At 45.2% G+C, this 17,431-nt stretch overlaps 1 protein-coding gene across 4 annotated transcripts in view; it reads right to left on the bottom strand.

Annotated features, from left to right (window-relative positions):
* SLC24A3 (solute carrier family 24 member 3) overlaps positions 1-17,431 on the bottom strand; it is a 466,656-nt gene that overhangs the window by 374,263 nt on the left and 74,962 nt on the right. The window lies entirely within an intron of this gene.

Genomic DNA, 17,431 nt, shown 5'->3' with positions numbered 1-17,431 from the left:
CGCAATCGAATTCCAGTTTCTCACCTTTTTGGTTATTTTCTCAGCATTTACTATGCCTGGGTAGCCAGAGTATTTATAAACGAGGCACCTGAACCACTGCCCTCTCCTTCACAGTCCTACCCTCTCCAAAACACGCTTCCTGGCTTCTGTTGGCAATGAGCATTATCTCCCTAAGCTTTTCTAATTTTTTCCTGTGAAAAAAGGTTTGGCCAATGGCTTTTAGTGGAGGGATTTTCATATCCATGCTTTTTGAAGAAGAAAGAGAAGATGACACTTGAGGCCATGATGTCCCTGCCTAGCTGACTGCTAGCCTCACCATGGGGCATGGGATCAACCCGACCATTCAGGTGGTGGGAAATAGAAGGGAAACAATGAGAGGGAAAACTTTAAAAAAAAAAAAAAGAAAAGGTTTTTGTTTATTCTATCACAAAACGTCTGTGGCAGCAGACCGGGAGTGGTGAGTATTTCTGATCCTCCTCATCTTGACCCTGAGGAGGAACACCCAAAGAAACCTGAACTTGGGTGAATTTAAGAGCTGAATCATCAGAGCTGCCATTCATTAAGCTCTGCTTGGTTCCAGGAACAGGGTTACACTCATGGTGCATGCTATTAATTGGTCAAGGACCATCAACCTTTTTCATCTCATGGCACACACAAACCAACTACTAAACTTCTGCAGCTCACCAAAAAGTACATTTTATATTTTGCCAATCTGACAAAAAAAAAAAAAAAAAGTACAATTTTAATTCATTCACACCTGATGGCTATTGTGGTTTTGTCTGTTGTCATCTTTTTCTTTGACAACCTTAGGGAAAAGAGGTCAGTGTCCCTGACTTAAACAGTCAGGTACTGCACATTTTTAAAATTCTTGCTGCACATGGCTTGAAAAATCACTGATTTAAATAATTATCCTAACTACAGCTAACAATCACTGAGCACGGATTTTACAGCAGCTATCCTGATAAGCATGTGCAAGGAGGCGAAGCCAGGGCTTATGGAGCCTAAGCTTATCCACTGGGGGGTCCCTATCCATGAAAAAGCAGACCAAACACAAATACAAATTAGAGGTCGTGGAAGGCCCTTGCCAGTGTGCAGCCCTGAGGCCACACTCCCCTCAACCTGTCCCAGAGTGAGGCTGGCGTCCATACCATCTGCTGTGAGATGAGGAAGCTGAAGCTCAGAAGTTGTCAACTGCCCGGGGGCCTCTCCATAGCAAGTAAGAGAGCCAGGTGGCTTCAAGGCCACCGAGCATCTCCTGAGAAGGGAAAAGAAGGTCTTTATTATCTCTGAAACTTGATAATTTTTTTGTAAAAATTGCTTAGTGTTTCCCAAGCCCAAATGTTTAAAGAGACATAAGGAAAGAATGATTAGTCTCTCTTTAAAAAATGTCTTTGATTTTAGAGAGAGAAGAAGAGAAAGGGATAGAGAGCAAGAAACATCCATCGATGAGAGAGTATCGTTGAACGGCTGCCCCCTGCATGCCCGATACAGGGGATCAAGTCTGAAACCTGGGTGTATGCCCTGACCGGGAATCCAACTGGTGACCTCTTGGTTCATGGGTCAACACTCAACCCCTGAGCCACAGTGGCTGGGTGATTTGTTTCTTTTTATGGAAACTGGTTTTAAAACCTGCTTTTCAATGACACTATATTGACTTGAAATGAAAAATAAAAGTTTAATTTCCAAGACAGAAGTCTCCCTTGAGTTAGGAGATTTTTCAGGCCAGCTTTTCAGTAGTTATAACATTTATCCTTGTCTTGTTTGCCCGGGAAGCCAAGAGCGAGTGGTCAGCTATACCGCAGATGCCTCAGTAACAATGCTGTTCACACCTCATGCTGACCACAGAGACAAGCCCAGGTGTCAGGAATAACCCTTCATCACATACAGGTCTTTTCCTTGATGTCCTTTGGCACTCTTATCTAAAAGTGGTAATTTCCCTAATGAAGCTTTTAAAAGATTAAGCCCACCAATGTGTCCTCCAACTTACCATCTCCTCTCCTGAAGGGAGAGGACTGTGATGCAATGAGAAAGACTGTTGCCCAAGACAGAAGATATGGGCTCCTTCTCTGACAACCTAGATGGGTCATTTCACTGCTGGCTCTAAGTTCCCGGGCCTGAATATTAAGGGTGACACAAAGATGGTTTGCCTACAGCAGAAAGTTGAAAACAACCCACAAAGGTATGATGAGGGAATAGATAAATAAAACGCAATGGAGTCTTACAATGAAAAACAAGGCAGCAGTTGCGATGAAGGAACTAGTGTATTCACATCCAATTCAGGAATATAAGTGGAAAAAATTACAGGATATTAATATAGTAAAATAGCACTTCTGTAAATTTGAAAACACACCTAACATTATTATTATGCAAATGCATGAGACAAAAAGATAAAACAGGAGCCAGATATCCCCACCATAAGAATACTGGTTGCTTCTGAAGGTAGAAGACCCAATGAGGCAAATAAAAAAAGATGTCAACTTGATCTGCAATGCTTTATTTTTTATAAAGTGAAAAAGATTAGAAGCAAATAAAAAGTTAACGCTAATGAATTCTGAGAGTAAATACACTGGAGTTTGTTGTTTTCCCATGTAGTTTTCTATTACTTCAAAATAAATTGTATTTTAAAAAAAGAAACCTGGTAGGATTCATTCATTCAATCATTCATTGAACAAAGATTTAACATCAGTAACTAAGATGCAACTACCATTTTCCAAGTGTTACAGTATCTACATCCTAGGGATATAATACTGAGCAAAACCCTGTGTGTGCCTGCCCACACAGGGTTTATCACCTAGAGGCAAAGACCAAGCCTTATGAAAATCAGGCATCAAATTCATATTCTTGCCTGCAGTTCAGCCTAAGTAGGAGCGAGGTGCTGGGAAGAGGCACTTAGGTGTGGCTGTTTTTGTTGTGTTTTTTTTTAAATATATTTTATTGATTTTTTACAGAGAGGAAGGGAGAGGGATAGACAGCTAGAAACATCGATGAGAGAAAAACATCGACCAGCTGTCTCTTGCACACCCCCTACTGGAAATGTGCCCGCAACCAATGTACATGCCCTTGACCAGAATCGAACCGGGACCTTTCAGTCCGCAGACCAATGCTGTCTATCCACTGAGCCAAACTGGTTTTGGCAGCTGTGGTTGTTTTAACTCCAGTTCTGCCTCCCTCCCTGGGTGCTCAAGGACTGTCTGACTCTTGAACATGTTTGGAGAATTAAGGCGACAATACAGGTCAAGCACTTAGCCCAGTCCCGACTCCAAGAAGACATTTGACAAACGCCCTATCCCTTCACAGTGTCCCTAGGAAAAACACCTATAGATTTAAGTCCTTCCTCAGAAATCTTGGGTTTGCATCTGAAATAAGTATATCTAACAGCTGAACATGGGTTGAATCAGGTCTAATTATTTCACGTGTTGTCCAAACAATATCAGGAGGCTGGTTTTTAAGAGTTGAACAAGAGATTAACATTGAGCCCAGAAGGTAACCAGGGTGGTGAGGGGGTCTCAAAACCATGTCATATGGAGTGGGGGTGGGAAGCTGAGAAACTGAAGACAGGGAAGCCTGACCAAGGAAGACCTTACAAACTGACCTTAAAAATAATATGCCATGCAGGGGAGGGGGGGCTTATTTTACGGAACTCAGAATAACTAAAAGGCAGATTACTTTGGTTCAGTACAAAAAAAGACAACTTTAATAATCCCAGCTGCCTAGGGAATAAAAGGCCTCTAAAAGGAGGCAGGAAGAGAGTCTGTCACCAAGGCTATACAGGATATGACAGAGGACACTTTCAGGTGATGCTGTAAAGGGAACTTGGGTATTAAATAGGCTGCTGGGTCACATCATTCTGCGCGGTATCTGAGTGTTGAGAGTATGAGACTCTAAATTACCGTCTTCAGAGAAGATAAAACAGACACATAAGTGTCTGGACCCAGTAATTGCTTATTAATCCCTTACCAGTACCTTCCATTTTTTGCAACAACTTTGCAGATTTCAAAGTTCTCTCCCAGGCATTTTCACATTTCTCCCCAAGACAGTGAAGAAGTGGTGGAGCCACGCCTGGGCTGAAGGAAGAGGGGTGCACGAAACGACATTAAAGAAGAGACCCCTGGCACAGGGACCTGGGGACCGAAGCACTGGAAAGGATAGGAGAGCCGCCCCGCTTTGCACCCCACAGCCAGCTACTTCCTCGGGCTGAGGCCAGATTTTAGACGTTATGACAAAAAAGCAAGTTAGGTGTGCAGAGTCAGCCATAGAAGCCAAGTGCATGGGAACCACCTGGAGGGTTGCTTCCCACAGCTGCCGCCACCGCTGTGATTCTGAGTTGAGAAAGGTGGCAGCTGCTGTCCCACTGCTCACAGCCAGACCTGAAACGGGCCGCCAATCCCCAACCTGTTCAAGTCAAAACAGCTGGAAACCTCATACAGCATCTAGGGCGCCAAGTTGGCAAGCCATCTGGAGACTCCGGGAATCCGACAAACATGCCTGCCCTTGTCTCTTCTCCCCACATACCGATTTCCTAGAAGCAGAAGTGAGTCACTGAACCAGACAAAAAGGGTGAGCAATGAACAGTGGAGATCCTTAACTAGCCCAGAAGTTCCTCAGCAGTATGAATTGTGAGTGTATGCATGTAACGGTCAGGATGGCTGCGGAACAAAGCAACCCAAACTGGCAATGCAAAACAATACCCATTATTTCTGTTATTCTCTCTCCTGGCTCTGGGGGTGACTGGGCTCCATTAGGCATTTCTCATTTGGACTCATGTGGTTACAGTCTGATGGTGGCTATGGCTAGGGTCATCTAGAAGGGGTCTTCATTCACATGTCTGGTTGTCAACACTGGCTGTCAGCTATCAACTAGGACCTTGGAGGGAGGAGGGGCTGTTAACTAGAATACCTATAAGAAGCCTTCCATGACATCTGGGCTTTCTCCTGCATGGTGATTGGGTTCCAAGAGCAATCACTGAGAGAACTGGGTGGAAACTGCATGGCCATCCATGACCCAGCTTTGGAAATCACACAACTTCTATGTCTACAGCCTATTTGTTAGAAATAGTCATGAAGGCCAGTCATAGTCAAAAGGAGAATGAGTGCCATTTCATGTTGAAAGATTAATGTGCTTGTGGGGGTGTTTTAGAACACCCTAAGATTCAGTCCTTCCTCTAGGGCTACAAACTGTATTCCACAGCCTTCAAGGGGTCTAGATGCCTCCAGTTTCAGTGTGGAATTACCTCTTATTGTGCCTGGCTTTGGGCTGAAGAGCATCACGAAGTTGGGTGTGTCTTTTCTGGGAACTTTAGGAAGTCCCACTTTTGGGGGGGTCTCTGGAAATATGAAACCATGCAGGATCTGAATACCAGGGCTAAAGGGTTCTCTAATTCAAACATAACTAGTCACTCTGAAAGATGGTTTATGTGACATACAGATTCCATTTCACACAAGACAGAGCCCAGTGAGGGACTAAAGTTGCCAGAGGATATGGACACATTTGCTTTTGACGCCAGAGCCAGAAAAGCCAGTATGTATGTGCTCCTAAAATAACACATATGCAGAGGCCAAAGGAAGCACCCCAATCTATAGTGACACCCCACTTTCCAATTTCTATTCAGGACTCAAATTGGGTTTTCTCCCTGAGCTTAAATGAGTTCCAAGCCCTTAGCCCCAGCAACACTTGCCTGGTGAGCCCCTGCCTGGTGAGCAAAGGGCTGTTTGCTTGCAGAAGGAGCTTAGACAGGATTTTGTTAGTGTTTCCATCCTCCCCTCCCCCCCTTTTTTTTCTTTCAATTTTCAATGACAGGTTCTGAGCCCCCATGGGGTCCCCAGAAGTCCCCCACATGCATGGAGGCAGTCGAAGATGAGTGAGGGGGGAAGAAGTGTTTCCCAGACTCTGGCCTAAAAGGCTTCCTCAGCTCACCCAGCCTAAGCCCTCTGCTTGGTGAGCCATCAGTGCTTGTACAGGCACACATGACAAGGCAGTGAAAACTGGTGGGATGAGTCAAATGCCTTTGCCTGGCAAGACAAATCCATGCACACACAGAGGACGTGCAGAGTGCTATTACCCATCTTCCTGCGTTAGGATGCACTTTCAAACCTACTTGAGATGACACGGAAATCACTTAGTTAGAAAAGGGGATGTAGGTATTGAGCAAGCACTGTCCATCCCCCACTGACCCACCCTGTCCTAACTCTCCGGTGCACACTGGCCCAACTTCCAGCTGCACTCCTTCACCTGCTGGCTGTCTCTGGTCATGGGCGCTAGTCTACCTGCAGGAGGAATAAGCTGGATGTGCCAGATCTCTGACACCCCTGGAGTCAGCCCTCCCAATGACTGAAGGACACTGATGTATACTCAGCCCAGCTCCCTCATCTGTGGGTTGAAAAACTCTGAAGTATCTTCCATACTCTATCCCAAGGGCCCCAGGAGGGTAAGCCCCATTGCCCCAGTGATAACTGGCTGATGACACCCCTTGCACTGGCTGCTGCCTTGCCCTCCCTCTCTCTCACTTGCCCTACTGGTATATCCTGGGCTTACCTCCCAAATAAACTACATGTACCCAAATTCTTATCTCAGCATCTGCCTCTAAGAGAACCAAAAGTGAGTCAAGGGACTTGGTGATCAAAGCAAGAAATGAATGGTTGCCAAGGGTGTGCCTTCATTGTACAGCTTGTTTGTGCATCACAATTAATACTCTCAACTGACTTGTGTGACAGAAACTGACAGGTAAACAAGGAACACAGGGAAACAAATGAAGACCCCATGCCCACAAAGGGTTCTGCCTAGACAGAGCTCCTTTGGGAAATAGAAGGTCTCACCCTTTCCAAGATCCTAACCCACACACAGTTCTCACGTTAGTGTGGGGCTGGTCCCCTGCCCTAACCAGGCCTCCGGTTCCCAGTGCAGGTGCTTGGAGAGACAATGCCTCCCTCTCTCTGACACTGTGTCTGTGACGAGGCCTGTGCCCAGCTCCAGCAGGGAAGTGTCGCAGGGTCCCCCTGAGCCCTGGGAGCAGCTCCCCCAGCAGAAGGCAGCCAACTGTTTACTCAGTGACTCCGATCATTTTCTCCACCTGCTCAGTTCTTCTCCCATTCCTTGTTATAACTGAAAAACAGAATGGGCAGTGTTGCATCTGGAGTGGCCCAATCGGTTATGATAGAAGGATGAGGAAGATCACCCCTTCTCTTCCTCTCCTGCTCTTTCTTACTCTTCCCTCCCCTCCCCTTCCCACAATCAACCACAAGGTTTCTGAGTCCAGTTCATACTTCTGTGTTGTAGGAAAGCAAGAGGGAAGTTGAGCAGGAGGAGAAGAGCTGGGCTGAGCATACATGAAGAATGAGTGCTTTCATCTGGTTAAATAAAGTTCAAGCTCGAACTACTTTTCCAGACAGCACAGACATCTATTTTAAAGTTGACCTAAGATAAGTATTTAAGATAAGTGACCAACATCCCAACTAAAAACACACCCAACATATTAACATTTGTCATACTTGTATATGTAAATTGTATGCACAGATATCTATCTATATGTGTGTACGTGTATAGTTAATAATGTATCTACACACAAAAACCTAAATGAATGAATCTCAAAAGCAGCATGTTGAGAAAAAAATGCTTACAGAAAGAGTATATACTGTATGACTCATGTATTTAAAGTTCTAGATCAGACATAAACTAATCTATGGGGATAAAAATCGGAAGAGTGGTTGTGTGGAGATGGCCTGGCCTGGGGATTTCCTGAGAAGGGGCATGAGGATTCTTCCTGAGATGATAATATATCTTCTATCTTGACGAGGGTCGGGAGCACTGTTGTATGCATATGTCACACCTCACTGATGGTACATATAAGACCTATGCACTTCATTGCCTATAAATACTAACCCCAAAAGAACCCCAATAAACTAAAGATATTCATGCTAAAGTATGTTAGAGGAGGTGTATTTATTTCTGCAAATTACATTGAAATCCACCACTAAAATAAAATAGGATAAATTAATGGATGGGTATAGGGTTGAACAGATAAGTAAACGTGGTAATACCAGTATAATAAAATGGAAATTACAGAATCTAGATACTGAGTCTGTGGCTGTTCACTGTATACTTCTTCCAATTTTTCTGTGGATTTGCAAATGTTCATAAAATGCAGAGAGAGAAAAAAACATGCAAAGCACATAAAGACAAAACTGAGACTGGATAGGGAGAGGGTTGCAAATTTTTTAAGTAATAGCCCATGAAATTGTGGCATTGACAGAACAATAATTCTAGGTTCATAATGGCAACTACTGAAAGATTCTGGGCCTGGGCCCCATTAAAGGGAACATCCTTTTGGGAACCATGCATTCTTTGGCCTGGGCCCCATTAAAGGGAACATTCTTTTGGGAGCCATGCATATAAATGACTCCTGCAAAGGGGCCCTTAAAACTAGAGTCACTGGATAAAAACACCTCACCAATGGGTAGGCATAGCAATGCTACAACTTTACTTCCTCTGTATTAAAATATAACTTGCTTTGTATTTGTGGTCATAATGGAGCAGGCAGTAGGAAAACCTCCTTTTCCTGGAATATGAAAGGACAGTTGCCCATGGAACACAGGTCATGTTTTTGCCAAAAAGTTGATTTGAGGGGATCCAAAAGGCAGACTTAGATGGTGAAAGGGGGCAGAACTGAGCCCTGAACAAGCCCCACTTTTTTTCCACCTTCTCCTTTCCTTTCCATGTCCTCTTCCTGCTTCTGTTGAGATCCATTCTATACACTTAATCTTGCATACTCCGTCTAAATGACCAAAATTCCCATCCTCGGTAATTTTTCTATGGATTTTCCCAGGACAGATAAACAAGAGTTCAGCATAAGTGGAATTCCCATTCTCAAAGAAAGATCCACCAGGAGGCTTATTTGGTGCTGACAAGCTGTTCCTATGATCTGCAGGTATAATTTGACAATTAAGGTATTTTTACTTTCTACTTTGGTATTAGTACATGTCAGATTTGTTTTACTCTTCTCCCACAGTAAAATCCCCACACCCTAAACCATGCATGAATAATAACCACACTGTCCTATACATGACCAATCGGGGCCCTGTTTGCGAAACCCCTCAGGAGGAGCATACAGTGGGAGCTCATGCAGTGAGCATCCATTCATGGGTTGCTGAGAGTTTGCTTTGCCCTAAGAACTTTACACAATTTGTCCTGCTGAGTCCTTATGTCCACGCTTTCTGCTTGTACCATAAATTATCCCCACTTCACAGGGGAGGAAACCGAAGCCTTGAGATGGTATATGACTGGTCCAGGGTCCCACAACCCATGGATGTCAAAGTCAGGACTCCTCTCCAGGTATGTGAGACCATGGTCTGCATCCCTAACTATACCCAGGAGCACTTTGCAGTTATTAAACGTGGGTATCCCTCATGTTCTGGTTCTCCCAGTGATCCCCAAGGCAGGGTGGGTACTCTGAGCGCCCACTTAGCAACTGAGGTACCAGAGGCTAAATGAATCCACCCTGACTCCTTGGACCCCGGTCCTTTGCTCCTTCCAAAGTGGCCTGCCTCTGTGGTCTGTCGCCTGTTCTCCTCCCTTTCTCAGCCCAGTGTCCCTGATTCCAGTGGCATAGATGCTGAGTGAGCCTGTGGTAGGACCTCAGCCCTTCCCAGTGCTGGGAAGCCCAGACTGGGCTCTGTGCACACAGGCTTGGCAGAGATGGACAAGCCGCTGGGCTAGCCTGAAGTCCATTTTGTTCTGAGTTGGCTTGTAAAGAAAGATGCTAATCTTTAATTCAGGGACTTTATTTGTTCCGTTCGAGAAATTTCTGCCAAACTAGTGGTGTAATACTATATCGGTAGCACCAATATGATTATCTAGACATGTACTTATTTAAACTTACTCTCCAAATGGAATGTGCACTATCATGGGCTTAGATGGAGTATGCTAACTGGAGAGGTGGCCCTCGGCCCAGGCCATGGGGATCCTGCAGCTAAAGGGAAGCAGTAGGCTTGGTGACTGATGCCCAAGTGTGTGGTCTGTAGAAAACATACTCAGAGAGTCAACTCAGACAGGCCCTCCCCTCCCCTTAGACCCACTACCCCTATTGTCCTTGGAGGCTGTTTTAAAAATCTTGAGGCCTAGAAAGGCTGCCACATGCCTCTAGGGAGAGAGGCCAGGCCTTCATCCTACCCAGAAGTCCCCAGAGTCCCCCTCAGGCCTGGAGAGTCATAGTCAGGGCCAGAGTGCTGCAGGGAGAGGTGGTCAGCTCCCCGGGCCCTGCCCTCCAGCCTAGTGTTAGCCCTGGACTTTGGCCGATCCACGCTTCTGAGAAGGAGGGAGGGTGTTGGCGGGAGAGGTGAGTGCTGGGCAACCAACAAGTTCTGGAAGGCAAGCTTAGCTCCACTGGTAGGAAGAAGGATTCTCATATACACACATGCATATTCAAGTGCAGCCAGGGTGAAACTCCATCCTAGTGTTTCTCAGAGGGAAAATTTTAGGGGGGGGGAAAAAGAGAGAGAGAGAGAGACCCCCGAGATTGAGTTTAAAACTAAATGACTATGGTGAGGGTCATGAAGAGTGCTGAATGAATGAGGAACCTACAGCTTGATAGGTTCGGTGTCTTATTGCACTGACATTGGTTGTTAAGTGGCAGGAGGAGATAGGTTTTGACTGGCTTGCAGGCCCAGCTACCTTCCTCTCTGCCAGACTCCCAGGGCCAGCTCCGCAGAGCCAGCCAGCGCCTGGAGGGGGTCTCAAGTGGTAGTCTCAGCCCTAGTATTACCAGGAGACTTTCAAACACTGATGCCCGGTTCCCAGTTCCAGAGACTCAGGTGTCTTGACTTAGTGGGTGGGACCTGGGTTGAAAATCTGCCCAGGTGACTCCAAAGAGCTAGGCCGGGGCTCCTCACATTTGAGTGCCCCTGACAAGCCCCTGGACAGCTTGTGAGAACCCACGTGGCTGGGCCTGCTTCCCAGAGGTTCTGTCCCAGAGGCTCTCAGCAGGCCCGGGAATGTGCATTTCTGACAAGATCCCAGGGCTGCTGCTGCTGGCTTGTCCCACTCTCAGAACCGCTGCCTGCCTCTACCTGAAAGCACTCAGATGAGAGCAGAGGAGCCCACATGTGCAACCCTCATTTGCACTTGTGACTTAAGGCTGACACCACACCCAAAATGAGGGGACACAGCCCAGCCTGCGTCCACAGGCTGGAGAGTCTGGTAATGCAAGCGCTGGTCCCTGGGGACAGAGGCCCATTCATACCTCTAGGCTTCGTCCTGGTTTCATCAGTGAAATAGGATTATCTGTGGAACGGGACAACCTCTGCATGTGTAACTCAAGAAAGAGTGCCTTGTCCCTCCATGCACACGGCTGCTCCAGGAATGACTGAGAAGTTGGGCCAGGCAGGAGGGAGCCCCCATAGGGCTGGAGATAGAGCCAAAGCCACACCTGCTCAGGGAAGAAGCAGCTGTCACTGTCATAGGCCACACAGATCAGCCACGGGGGTGCAGGGGGGCCAGGAGGAGGCTTCCCCATGAGCTGACCCGTGGCGGCTGTTCTAATGCCCGTGGCCTCCACACACAGTGAGCTTACTGCTCGCTGCTTCAGCGCCTGCACAACGAGCCCTGGAGAACCACCCACGAGTGATATGGGCTGACGGCGCTCACCAGCTGCCAACCCCGTGCTGATGCTTCACCCTCTGACCCAAGAGAGAAGCAACTCCAAGGTTTATGGAAGCTTGGACCACTGGTCTGGAATAAGAAGTTAGTCCAGACCACTGGTTTTCAAGCAGTTTTCGGGGATGAGTATTTACTCTTCTTCTTTTAAACAAATCCCTAACACGAGGGCAGATGAATGTTGAAGGTTTTTTATTGTGTGTCTGTGTGGGGGGGAGGGAGTAAGAAGAGTAGAGTCCCTGAGTCACACAGAACCTTAGTTGTCATATGGCCCAGGCACCGTCTGGAGGGTCAGGGAGGGCAGAGAGGGAGATGGGAATGTCATCCTTGCCTCAACCTCCCTCCAGGCTACATGAGGAACCAGTCTTGGGACCTCAAACAGGGGCCAGCAGCAAACTAGAAAGGGCAACAGAGTAAATATTTTAGGCTTTGCAGGCCCTGTGGTCTGTGTTGCAACTACTCAGCTCTGCCATGGTAGAGGAATAATTCCGAAACTTCTTTCCACGCTTATGATGATGAACTCTCAATTTGCTGTGGTCTCAGTCTAACTTTCCATCAAGAATATGGTCATTCCTGTTGAGGCCGGATTGGCTCAGTGGTAGAGCGTCCGTCTGCAGACTGAAGGGTTCCGGGTTCGATTCCGGTCAAGGGCATGTATATTGATGCGGGCACATCCCGGTAGGGGTGTGCAAGAGGCAGCTGGTCGATGTTTCTCTCTCATCGATGTTTCTAGCTTTCTATCCCTTGCTGTACAAAATCAATAAAGTATATTAAAAAAAAAAAAAAAGAATATGGTCATTCCTGACCTGCAGATATTTTTATCCCAAGGAACACATGTGTTCCAATGAGAAACTGCTTTGAAAAGTCTCTAGTGCTTTGCAAATGGACAGGCCCACCGACACATCTAAGAGCAGAGGAGAGCTGAGCTTACGATCCTTTACGTGCATTGCAGGAAGATTCCAGGCACTGTTCACTGGGCTAGGCTACCTAAGCTGCTTTAAAAGAACAGGGTTTTAAAGAAAGCCTCAATGAACAACAATTTAAAAAAAAAAGTCCCAAAGGGATGTTGAAGCTGGAAGAAATTAAATGGTATCTGAACCTTTCTCCTGAATCTTGAGGCTTTAAAACTCTTCTCAGTGTGAAGTACAGAGTTCTTCACTCCTATTTCATCCTGCTTGTCTACATAGTGGCCTCTGAGGCCAGCAAACAGCATTGTCAGGCGCCGCCTAGTTAATCCCATCGCACAGCTATAAGAATGTTGCATGGTGCTGAACTACATGACCTGTCCATCCTTAAGACACTCTTCATAATCCCTCATTGTGCCTCAGAGTAGGCAAGTCCCTGTGAATGATCACCATTGGTCTACCCTCCATTATATTTCTGGTCACAAGGATAATATTGCTATCATTTATTAAATACAGTCTCTAATTGAGGTTCCAGCTCTTTCACAAAGCTAACTTCGCAATTCTGTGAAGTGGGCATCTTCAATCTGCACTTCAGAGATGGTGGAAATGAGGTTCAAAAGAATTTAGGAACCTCACCGGGCATCACACAGGCGCCAAGTGATAGAACCGAGATGTAGGGTTTACTCTGGGCCTAAGCTCTTTCCACCGTATTGCCGATGACTTAACCTATACTCAAACATTCATTATTTTCCTGGACTTCTTGTATATACAAAGAAAAGATGCAATCTGCAAACAGACACACCTGGGACAATTTCTATCTCACTTGTGACCCTCCCCAAGTGACCAAGTGAAAATCATAAAGGTTAAGCCAAGAGCTAGGCCAGTCTCAGAAGATGTAAATTTGGGTTATAATTTTTCTACAGAGGGAGTAGATTGCTTTTGTAATAAGTATAAGGGAAATGGAAATATTTGTGTGTGTGTGTGTGTGTGTGTGTGTGTGTGTGTGTTTTAAAGGAACAAGTTTGGGAGGAAATAATGTAGCTATAACCTTCCTTTTTTTCTTTCAGGGCATTCTGCTAATGGAGATGCCCCAGCCTCCCTTGCAATTAGAAGTTGTCATGTGACTGAGTCCTGACCAATAGAATGTAAGCAGGAGTGAGAGCCCAGTCCATAAAACCCAGCTACTCCAAATCCTCTAAGGTCTTTCCTCTTAAAGCAGAGAAGCACAGCCGAAACCGGTTTGGCTCAATGGATAGAGCATCGGCTTGGGGACTGAAGGGTCCCGGGTTCGATTCCGGTCAAGGGCATGTACCTTGGTTGCGGGCACATCCCCAAAAGGGGGTGTGCAAGAGGCAGCTGATTGATGACTCTCTCTCATCAATGTTTCTAACTCACTATCTCTCTCCCTTCCTCTCTGTACAAAATCAATAAAATATATATTAAAAAAAAAAAAAAAAAAAGCAGAGAAGCACAGCAACCTTGGAAACCAGGTGTGAGGAAGAGAAAAACCTCAAAATGGAAGGCTCCCAAGTCCATGAACCACTTTTTGCAACAGAGCCACCTTACCAATCAGAACTTCACACAAGAAAAAAGCAAACTTCTGCCGAAACCGGTTTGGCTCAATGGATAGAGCGTCGGCTTGGGGACTGAAAGGTCCCGGGTTTGATTCCGGTCAAGGGCATGTACCTTGGTTGAGGGCACATCCCCAGTAGGGGGTGTGCAAGAGGCAGCTGATCGATGACTCTCTCTCATCGGTGTTTCTAACTCTCTATCTCCCTCCCTTCCTCTCTGTACAAAATCAATAAAATATATTTAAAAAAAGAAAAGAAAAAAGCAAACTTCTTGTGTGTTAAATTCCCAAATCTGAAGGACTTATCTGCTACAGCCTCTACTATTACCTTGTCCTACTAATTCAGTAAAAAAAAAATTAGATACAAATTGAAGACCAGATCACAGTGAGTTTCTAACTCATTCCTCTTAATGTCAGTAGCTATTATTTGAATCATAAAAATTACAAGTGCAGAGGAAAGTTAGTAAAAGTGATGTGAGCTAGTACAATAAAGCAGAGATCTTTACAACTTTTTTTTTTTTTTTTTTTTTTTTTTTTTTACAAACCTTCGTTCTTTGTGAGTTCAAACCTGGGGATAAAACATTGGGGTGATGGATATCCTCCTATTGTGGATATGCTTGGTTAAGTAAAATATATTATTAAAATTAATTTCACCTACATCTTTTTACTTCGGAAATAAAGCTACTTGAACACTTAAAATTATATTTGTAGTTTGCATTATGTTTCCTCAGGACAGTACTACTCCAGATCATACAACGGTTAGATTTTCCTATCTAATTGTCAATATACATTGAATTTCTACGTGTGACAGTTGGGGACCCTACTCTGCTCTGACAAGCCCCATGACCATGGGAGATCATTTATCCCCTCTGGACCCCTCTTTTTTCATGTAAAAGATGAGAGAGTTGGACCCATCATGCTTTGTATGTATGCTGATTTTATGGCTCACATTCAAAAACAGGAAGATCCCAACACTCATGACTTGCACCCTAGACCAGTCTTCCATGCTTGCCAATCTGTGCCTGGCCTCCAGTTTTTATTCATGGGCCACATTCATCTTTTTTACTTGGCCCATATTGCTGTTCTTGGAGGGACCTCTGGCTTCTTTCCTCTATGCACATTCAACAGATGATGTGGTTTACGGCCATTCCAGCATACACCTGATCCAGTGAACATTCCTGGCATGGACCCTTCGGGTCAGTGCCCTGGCAGCATCTGCTTGGTCCTGCTGCTCAGACCCAGCGTGTCTTTCCATCTTCAAAGACCTTAGATCCAGCTAAGCCAGGCATGTACAGGAAGCCGAGCTCTTTATCAGGAGACTCCAGTAATCTCAGAGCGAAGCCCATGCCAAAGGCTATCATTTTAAACAGCTTCTTTCCTTCCAAAGTTTATTTGAAAGAGGCACTCTAAGGAAAAGCTCATTTCCTTAAAATATCAAGTAACTAAAAACCAAAAGATGATAGGTTTTTTTTTGTTTTGTTTTTTTCTGGAGACAGACGGCAAAGTGCATAAATAAAATTCTGCAAAGTGTACAAATAAATAGTACAAAATAATCATTTTTTGCTACAGTTATCCACCCCTCTCAGTGCTACATTTAGCTAACTTAATTTTCCGTGACTCAAATTTATCCAGTATAATTTCTCTTAATAGGTCATCTGAGTAAACAGTTTCAAGTGTTATTTACCAAAAAACAATGTTTCCAGGCTTCAGATGGAATTGGCAGCTAGGCTAAGAAAACAACCTTCAAATTTCACAGAGGGCAAGAAAAAATTGCAGAAAGATTGGAGTCCAGAGGTCAGCCTTTTTTCATGCTGTTCTAGAGGCAAAAATTACAAATTTCCACCAAAACCATGTCTTTAACAGCAAGGGAAGAATGCCATTTAAAATAAAAATCCAAACTGTACACAGCAACATGTCTTTAAAGTGGCACTATCACATGGAGAGTGTGTCATCTCAGTGCTGCCACATCAACTACAGAGAGCACTCCTACCTTATCTATTTTAAATCCTCACCCAAGGATATACTTTTTAATTGGTTTTAGGAAGACAGGAAGTGAGAGAGAGAAAGAAACATCCATCAGTTGCCTCCTGTACATGCCCCAACTGGCAATGGAACTCACAACCTAGGTATATGACCTGACCTGGAATTGAGCCTGCGATGGTTTTGGTGTTATAGGAAAATTCTCCAAACAACTGAGCCACCTGGACAAGTGGCAGTGCCACTTTAAAGAAGGAACCCTGTGTCCTGGCCGTCCCCTGGCCAGTTGCTGGGACTCCTGGTTTTCAGAAGGAAGAAGAGGGAGAGAGAAGGAAATAAGGAGATGGAAATGAGGAGGCAAAGGCGGAGGTGGAGAAGGAAAGGGAGGGAGGGTGAGGAGTAGAGGGAATAAAAGGAGGACTGTGGTATGGCATGGAAACACAAAGACTTTCTTAAGGGAAGTGGAGTGGGGGCATCTTGGGATGGGAGTTTTTGTGACTGTTCTGGAAATTTCTTGCATAAGCAAATGTGTGCAATAGAAAGAATCAGAGAGATAAACCAGTTGCAAGTCTATTTCATAGCTGAGGAAATTAACATCTAGGGAGCAAACTAGCCCCATCTCCCAGAGAATACATTTCACCTACTCTAATGGCATCTAAAGCCAGGGATTCTATGAACAGTCTGAGAAGCCCTGTGACATCCCAAGTGGCACTAGGGGCACTTTGTGACAAGAGCCTAATTAACTCCTGTGACCTGGCACCATAACTCACTGGGTCACGGCAAAAGCTGGCACCCCAAGAACTCAGGTCCTGAGTAAACAGACACCCTTCACGCATATAGGGCACCCTGATGCATCACCATCATGACTGCTCTGCTGACATCATCACAAAGAGGAAGAAGGTCCATCTAAAATCCACCTGACTCACTGCCTAGTCCCTACATTTAAGTCATTTGAGAGCAGACACCACTACATTCAATCAGTAGAAGTAATATTCATTACGTACAGGCCTGCTTTGGCCTCTCCAAGGAACTGGGCAGCCTGCTGAGAATGGGCCTGCCACTGGCTTATTCCAACTCCTCTCACCCTTTCATCAGTTAGAGGTAAAGAGGAGTAATACTAATAAATTTTGATTCTAAATCAAGATCTCACAAGTGCTTTGATTCTCAACTTTTTTCATAAAATATCCATTCTGTGAACATTGAGAAGCAGTCTTCTGACAGTATTCTGGATAGAAGGCCAAGACAATTGGTGGTGATGTGAGTCTGAGGCAATGTTTTGATTACATCCTTACAGAAACAGAGGATTCCTCAAAGGTGCCTTGAGTGAGATCTTCCA

The sequence above is a fragment of the Pipistrellus kuhlii genome, unplaced genomic scaffold, assembly GCF_014108245.1.
Source record: "Pipistrellus kuhlii isolate mPipKuh1 unplaced genomic scaffold, mPipKuh1.p scaffold_m20_p_6, whole genome shotgun sequence".
NCBI classification, from domain to species: Eukaryota; Metazoa; Chordata; class Mammalia; order Chiroptera; family Vespertilionidae; genus Pipistrellus; species Pipistrellus kuhlii.
This window is presented reverse-complemented; position numbering and strand designations above follow the sequence as displayed.